Source organism: Vidua macroura, chromosome 5 (assembly GCF_024509145.1).
Source record: "Vidua macroura isolate BioBank_ID:100142 chromosome 5, ASM2450914v1, whole genome shotgun sequence".
NCBI lineage: Eukaryota > Metazoa > Chordata > Aves > Passeriformes > Viduidae > Vidua > Vidua macroura.
Genome location: NC_071575.1, coordinates 19,252,448 through 19,260,874, shown reverse-complemented (window position 1 = coordinate 19,260,874; position 8,427 = coordinate 19,252,448). Strand labels below are relative to the sequence as shown.

Here is an 8,427-nt window from a genome sequence, read left to right as displayed (position 1 = left end):
AGGTCTTTGACTACTGATGGAGGTCAAGCCTCCATCTATAGTGTGTGGAGTTACTGAGAAACGCTCAATTACGACAAGAACTTTACCACAGCACCTTCATTGGCCCCTCACAGAGCACTGCCAGCTGTTAAAGAGCAATGCCTGGCGCTGCCTGACATTCATGTAGGACTGACTTGTTGAAGAGCAGAGGGAAGGGGAACTGAGCCCACTCCCATTTTCTTTCCATGCCCTGAAACTTTCTCCACAGGTGTCTCGAAAGTTGACAAGTTTGTCCTGGCTTTCAGAGCACTGTGACTTCCAAATACTAAAAATACTGAAAGAGGAAGCCATGGAACTTCATGGCTCATCAAACTGGTGCTCCTTCAGTGCTCCTTTCCTAGTTTAATACTGTAGCTGTGGCTGTGTAAAATCATATTTACAAGTGTTGGTAAGAAACCAGTCATTCTGGCTATGATTGTGGTCCTTGGCTGTAGGTGCTTGATAATGGGTGGCAGTTGGACTCTGGCACGTGAAAGTTGTTCTCTACTACAAGTTTTGTCTGATAAGGAAAAAAAAAAGATACTGGAATTCATTGAATGCCAGAGAAATTCAAGAACTTCAGTTTTATTTCTGACATGAATGATCTGTTTTGTAATGTCTGTGCTTTAGTGGACATTTAGTAGTGGATCAAATTCTTTTCCCTTTGACTTAATCTGGAATAATTCCCTTACCTCTTCTTCCAGTGTTATTACATCACAGAGCATTTCTTCTGCTTCAGTGCAGTGAAAAAGTTCTCTCTCTGACCTCTTATTTTTTCAGCCCCTCAGAGATGACATGATAAGGATTACTTGATGATTTCTGAAGTGTGGTTGTTAAAGAGAATTTTAAAAAGCAGAACTAACTGAAAGAGGCTACCTGCTGTCCTTCAGGTCATCATTGTTGAAAGAGGATTTTTAAATACTGTGTGTTTTAATAAGTCTTGTCTTTATTAAGTAGGCAAGAGCACTGGGAAGCTTCAGGCTGTGAGCTTCTTCCATCAAGATTGCTCTGGCTTTACCTTGCCCCTAGATTATGACATTCAAAATGTCTCAAACATTTGTGAGTTTGATGGTGTTTGAAACATTTTGCTTGCTTGTGCTATTAACATTTAATTAGCCATCTGTTTGAAAAGGATAACTCTAATTGAACCCTCGTCATTTGCAGGCTATTACTCAAACCGATAGCCAAGAAAGAAAACAGACAGATGCGCAAGTCCTCCTTTTTTTGGTCCTCTTTCCTCCTAAAAAAAACCCAACCAACCCTGTATGGAGAGGAGGAACAGTATCTTTTCTCATCATTGGAAATAAGTATTTGTCAGGTAGAGGCTGCCAGCTGTGAGCTATTGGACTTGTTTTCCTGGAAATTCTAAAATGAGTAACAGTGGTGCAGAGGAAAACTCATCCTCCTAGAAAATTGGCATGATAAACAAATCCTTTAGGAGACTTTCACTCGGTTTGGGACCTGACTTTCTACTTTCCTGCAGAGTTGGCAGTGGCAACAGCCAGAGATGTAATTCTCCCCTCTGCTTGGTTTCTGGGAGGAGGTCACCAAGCAGTGCTTCAGGAGCAGCTCTCAGCTGTTCAGCTCTTGATTCTCCCCTATACTCAGCACTGGCGAGGCCACACCTTGCGTCCTGTGTCCAATTCTGGGCCCCTCAGTTCAGAAAGGACATTAAGGCACTGGAGCAAGTCTGGAGAGGGACAGCGAAGCTGGTGAAGAGTCTAGAGCACAGATCTGATGAGGAGCAGCTGAGGGAGCTGGTGTTGTTTAGCCTGCAGAGAAGGATGTTTAAGCGACTTGTCACTCCCTACAACTACCTGGAAGTAGGGTGTAGCCAGGTGGGGTCAGCCTCTTCTCCCAGGCAACAGGACAAGAGGCATAGCCTTAAGCTTGATCGGGGCAATTCAGGTTGGACATTAAGAGGAATTTCACAGAAAGGGTGATTAGATACGTTGTTGGAGTCGCCGTCCCTGGATGTGTTTTTAAGGAAAGACTGTAAGTGGCACTCAGTGCCAACTGGTCTGGTTGACGTGGTGGCGTTCGGTCAGAGGGTGGACTCCATGATCTCAGAGAGCTTTTCCAGCCTCATTGATTCTGTGATTCCGTGACAGCTTCGTGAGGCCAGATCACACTTTGGGCCATTCGGTGCACGTCCCTGCAGCTCGTGCCCGTGCTGAGCAGGGCCATCCCGGCTCCTTCCCCGCGCCTGCCGGGCCGCGCTTCCCGGCCTACAGCCCCCGCCGCGCCGCGCGCCGCCTCCCGCGCATGCGCCCCGGCAGCGGCGTGTGGGGCCGCCGGGTCGGGCCCGGGCGCCCGCCCTGAGGGGACGGCGGTGGCGGCAGCAGGTGGGTGCCGGGGCAGGTGCGTGCCAGGACGGGCGGGGACCGCCCTTCGCCCCCCGGGGTTCTCAGCCCTGCACCTCCCACCGCGCCGGGGGCGCTCCCCAGGAGCGGTTCCGCCGCCTGTGCGGCGCACACCTCACGCCGGCACCCCCCTGCCCTGCTGACCCCTCGGGCGGAGCGGGGGCCGAGGCCCCCGGAGCGGCACCGCTGCTGGGGCTGTGTGGCGGGGCGGGGGTGCGCGGCCGCGGCTCCGCTCGCCGGGCTGGGGTGGGGGATCAGGGAGGGACCCCGGCCCGAGGAAGGCTCGGCGCACCGGCCGCGCTGACGCAGGGTCTGACTCCGGGGAGTGACTCACGCTGTGCTTCTCTCTCTGGGCTGCCCGGGGCACGTTTTCCCTGCGCTCCGCTTCCCCCGGCTGGGCTCCCCCTGCTCCCTGGGACGTGCGTCTCCTCTAACCCGCTTCTTCTCCCGCCCGTGGCTGCGACTCCCGGGGGTCCTGCTCTGCCATACTCATCTGCTCTTCACGCCTGCGCCTTTTCGGAGGTGCCCCGGAGGAGAGACAGACTGTCTCCTGTCTGGCTGGGGGGAAGGAACAGTCACGAAACACAGATGGAAATATGGCAGCGTCCTCTAGGCAATGTGCACAAATAGACGTGCTGCAGGCCCTGTGATTGCCAGCTGTAATAAATGTTAGAAGGAGAGCAGGAGGCAGATGTAATTCTTCGTACCTGGTGATGTAAATCCAAGGAAGCAAAGAGCCACAGTCACGCGGATTTAAATCTCGTTGCAGGCAGTGACTGTGGGCTCCGGGACGGCTCTTGAGGTCTCTTCACAGAACTGGTAAGGGCAGGAGAGAAAAAAAATTCCTATGTGTGGCTTTGCTTCCTTCCTAATCTTTTGAGGGATGCCTGAATTTAAGCAGGTGCTTTCCTTCTAAACAAGTCAGTTTCAGTGTTGGTGTATGGGGGTTTTATAATAATATCATAGCTTCCTACTTCATGATGTCTCAGCCCTACTCTTCATGGCTTGCTGTGATTTTTTTTTTTTTTTAAGGGGGAAGTGGGACTAAAGGAAGAACAGTGCCTTGAGGAAATGGAGGATCCTTTAGTGCAAGTAGATGGGAGAGCAAAGCAGCCTTACTGGAATTAAGATCAGTAGGTTTTTAGTAGTGCAAGACTGGCTCTTAAAATCACTCAAGAAGGAACTGCCAGCCCAGCAGGAGTGGGGCACTGCTGCGGTTTTGCTGAGCTGTTGATCAGGATACATTTGCTTGCTGGATAATCTGAATTCTAGATCAGTTTTTCAGCTGCTACAGGGTCTGGAGTGGTGGCCTGGAAAGAAACAGCCACTGGAACAAAATTCAATTTCATTATTTATTTCTGGATCCACACAATGTGTGTGTGACTGTCCCTAAGCAGAAACAAAGGCTGAATTATTTCTCTGGAGAATTCATAAAGTAAAAGGGAAGGAAGAGGGTGAGAAGAGGCATGACTGTAATTGAAGAGGTCAGGGTGGGGACTGATTATGTTCATTCTGTGTTTAACAGATTGAAATGACAAATACTGCTTATCTTAATTCCTGATTATGATAACATTTTGATAATGTGGTTTGATATTCTTAGGGAGATGTCATTCGTAGTGACTATTCTTCTGAAGAAGGATGAAGGGAATTCCTGAGGGGCAGCAGAGAGGAGGAGCATATTTCTGGAGGAATTGCACTGATCAGGGAATGATAGAATTGAGGTGAGGGAAGTACTGCACGCTTGCTCAGGACTGAAATAATTCTCCAGTTTTAGGGTTCTCTGCTAATGTTGTTTAGGTTTTTCTTCTTTGCTATGCATTTAACCTGTCACTTTCCCATAAGGTAGGATCTTTTGCCAATCTCAGTGTTCCAAAGAACCTTGACAATATTTTAAGACAGGCAATAATCAAAATATTTGGCTTTTAAAAATTAATGTGTCTTACCTAAAGTGACATGGTAACAGTAGAGATTATTGGTTAAGAGATCTGTGTGAGAGCTGGCAGTCTTAGTCCCATTCTTGGTGAATTGATTTGTGTGTTACAAAATTGTTTCCCGTGTTTGGTATTTGGGATGCTCTGACAAAGGAATTAGTGATACCATGTTTGAGGCAATAACTGTTTTGGAAATGGTTGGAATGATGCTTCTTCCTGGCTGTTAATTGCAAACTTCTCACTGACACATCAGAAGTAACAAAAACTTGGAAAAAAAAAAAATCCTAAGGAGTATTGCAACTTTATCTGCAGTGGTAAAGTTAAGGTGCTTTATATTTTGGTGTATGTGGTCCTACAGCTTTTCTAGCTAAATCAGCAATGACCCTTGCTGGTGATCTGTATCACACTGATTATTCTAGATCCTACCCTAATTCAAATGGATAAGATACAGAGAATTTGCAACTGTCCAGTAGGAGGAGGTAAACAAACAGCTTCTTTCTATGTTGTGGGTGTGGTGTCTTAAGTGTCCCTTAAGAGATGGAAAGGTTTTGGTACTTCAGGTTTGTGTCTTCAGCCACATAAAGATTTGTCTAAACTTCTTTCTCTGCCACTTTTTATCCCAGGGTCAAGGGTTTTGATACATAATGCTTACACAGGCTTGAGTATCTGGGAGTGGTGGGGAAAATCTCACTTGTCAGCTGTGTTACTGCTGGCACCGGGTAGGGAAGAGAAGGATGTTATCTTGCCACATTTGTTTTGTCTTTGAGGAGGTCTCAGATTTTTTTTAAACTGGAGCATAACCAGTTACATTGGTAACAGAGCAATTTTGTTCCTGACTTAAGGAAAACACCCTGGAAGAAATGCAAACACGCTTGTTTTATGACATAGGTGAAGAGGATGTTGGGAAGAACACACAGACATTTACAGAACTGGTGGACACTACCATACCATTAATTGGTATTAGTATGACTACAAGGACTGTTCTTACTGCCCAGTAAGTGCTGGCTGGGAAGTATTTGATGATTCAGAGATGACAAAGAAAGTCCATAAACCAACAGTCCTTTTTTTCTCTGGAGAAGAAATCTTCCTGGTCCCCAAAATCAGGAAATATCAGAGGTTTTGTCTTGTTTTGTTACAAATGTTAACAATCCTTGTATATTTTGCTTTTTTTCCTCTTAAGTTATCTGTGCATATAAATTTCTGCAGGAGCGAGATCTGAGTAGTCCAACATGACATGCTAGATAAGAGCTTTGCAAACAGTCCTGAGAGGTGTTTTGAATGTTACTAACCTCTTCAGAAAGTTAAGTCCTATAAAGACATGACCCTGAAGGACAGGTTTTGAATGCTGTGGGATATACTTGCCTTAAAAGCCATTTTCTGAAGCCAAATGAAACAAGACCTGCTTAGAGTCCTGTGAAGTGAATATGACTTTTTTTGCAAATACCAGAGCAAATAGTAACAAAACTGAGCTAAAGGAGAGTGACCTGAAATGAGCCTTTCCTTTGCCTCACTAAGGTAACAGCAAACCATGACAGCAAAACCTCTGACAATCCTCTGAGGCCATGTCAAGGAAAAGCCATTGTTCAGGCCCTTGTTCCATTGCCACTGGGAGCAGTAGGATGAGACCAGCTTGAGAATCAAACTTCTACCCAGGTGAGCCTACAGGGCTGGTGATGGAGACAGCCTCGGGTGGCACTGCTTGTTCACCACTCAGGACAGGGGATGTGATATAAAAGACTTCATAATACCTGACTTTAAATAACTGTCAGTAGTGTCTTTTAACCTTACTTTGGTTGGTACAGCCCCACATCTCTAACAGGAATATTTTCTTTCAAGTTTCTGTCTTCAAGTGAAACTGGACTGTTGTGATTGATTGATTTCCACAGACATCTCATAGTTTACAGTCTTGCAATGGACCAGAAGGTAAACAACTCTTCTAAAAATTTTTTGGGAAAACAAATTTCTGTAGAGCTCTGCAGAAGTGCCATGGTCCTGCACTGTGCTTATTTGGGTGAAAATGCCCATTTATTGTGCAGTATTTGACCCTCATGGAAGATATGTTTAGACACTAATGAGAAACCTTTAGTTTATATTTGCATAGTGGTGTTTAACAGAGAATTGCCTTTACCCTAAGCCTTGAAGACTGGGGTGACTGCAGGTCTGCCTTTTTTGGCTCATACAGGTTTTCTTGCCTCTGTGTTGAAAGCAAGGACAATTTTGCTGTAGAGTGAGAGTGAACACCATGGGAGTTTGTATCCTGGCCTCTCTTTCTAACTTCATTTGATGCAGATAGAACCCCCCAAAAACTGTTGTTCCTGTACTCAACTGTGATCCTCCTGTGTGAGTTGCAAGGAGCACTCTCTATTCCTGTCACATATCTTTTCACCACTCAAATAATGGGAGTACTGGGAAAGGGGAAGCTTTCACTATTCCTCTGATCCCAAGGATCTTGGCTAACAAGAGGTTCTCCACAGAGGTGCAGTTCATGCTTAGCTGGCATGCTGTTTGCTTTGGAGCCAGGTAAATAAAAGGCAGTTCTGCTCTGGAAATAAAATATCTGTTGATGTGTAGGATACCTGCATTCTACATAAATAGGTGTTACGTAGGGGTGTTTCTGAGACAAGGTTGACACATTCAGCTGTGGTCAGGAAGTCCATCTGTGGTCTGTCCAATGCATAAGCAGTAGGAAGCAGGATTCCGCTTTTTCACATCCTTATTTTCAAAATGGAGATGCAATGGGAACAAAACTGCAAGTTACTTGTTTTGTTCTTTTATGTAAACTGATAGTTCACATAGTTCAGCAGCTTCAGCTCCACTGGAGCTCTCTCTGTAATTGCAGCAGGCATTGCTGGACACCGAGCAGTGCAAGGAGCAGAACTGTTGCATGGAAGTACCTTTTAGTTACATTTCTGCACAGAATTACATTTCCAGTGAGGGCAGGAATCTACAAGGTGCTTTATGGCAGGAGACACAGAGTTCCAGTCTACTTTTTGCTGTCTCTGTTGCTCTAATAGTGCCCTGAGGTAGCTGGGAGGAAACGCTTTGCCCTGCCACATTCCTGCTGTCAATATGTGATCCCAGTTGATGACTGGGCAGCACTGGAGTCCTGGGTGGTGCCTCTGCAGTCAGTGGTGTAACCTCTCAGCAGCTTGCCTGCCTGGCTCTGCAAGCCTTCCGCTCACTGCTCTCCAGGTCTCTCATCCCCCTTTTGAGACCTGCTGTAAGCTTCTGGTGCATCTCTGGTTCACTTCCAGTACTACAAGAAGTGGGGTGAGAGCAGTTAAAGTTCCCAGCTCTTTACTCCTAGTCATGTTGTAGAGAGGAAGCCTGAAGGCCACCTCAGCACTTCCAGCATTCATTTGTACATGTTGCTCAGCACCCAAAGCAGTGTGAGGCTGGTTGTGGTTTGTAAGCCTCAGACAGGAAGTTTGGGATGAGCCAGATTCACTGACACCATATTGACTCCTTAACCAGTGTCCATGTGGGGTTACGCGTTTTTTACAAAGCTGGGCTCTCAGGGTGTGAGGGACAGGAGCTCTCTGCATCTTGTCTGTCCCCCTTGGTAAGGTGTGTGGCTGCTTTTTGCTCACTTAAGTATTTGTTTGTGAAGCTGGAGTTCTCTTCTGGCTCTGTGTGCAAAGCAAATATTGACTTGTGGACTAATGGCATTTGCAGCTCCAGGATATGCCTTTGCCTGACTTGAGGGAGACGCTGATGGGGGAAGGGAAGGAAGGCCAAGGGCATCCTGCTGAGAGTTCCCTTGGACCTTTCATTGAGCAAATCAGGATTATAATTTGGAAAACATACGTTTTCTGGTTGTGAGAAGACAAAATTGAACTGTCTAGTTCAGTGCAGAGCTTTTGTCTGATTTCTGAGAGAAGGAGGTATTAAATTGGACACAATCTACTTGGGATTTCAAAAGCTGAGCTGGAAGAGACTTCTAGAACTATACCTATGTGCATAGCCTCCTGATGGGCACTGTGATTTTCAATCACTTCTCTCTTTATTAAGAATTTTCTTTCTTAATAAAGGAAGACAATAGAGAACAGTGGAAACCAGCTAACAATCCAGAGGTGGCAGTGGGATTTACTGCATACACTGTTGCTTTCTGTTCA

General features: G+C 46.2%; 1 protein-coding gene across 4 annotated transcripts in view; it reads left to right on the top strand.

The window, feature by feature from the left end:
• The first annotated feature begins 2,290 nt into the window (after positions 1–2,290).
• SGSM3 (small G protein signaling modulator 3) overlaps positions 2,291–8,427 on the top strand; it is a 29,292-nt gene continuing 23,155 nt past the window's right edge. For 2 of the 4 annotated variants that reach the window (XM_053979141.1, XM_053979138.1), the window contains exons 1-3: positions 2,310–2,363; positions 3,151–3,200; positions 3,982–4,102. The gene's annotated coding sequence lies outside the window, so the exon portion shown is untranslated. Of the gene's footprint in view, positions 2,364–3,150; positions 3,201–3,981; positions 4,103–8,427 lie in introns of all 4 variants that reach the window. The other 2 variants (XM_053979139.1, XM_053979140.1) reach the window with 2 other exon arrangements.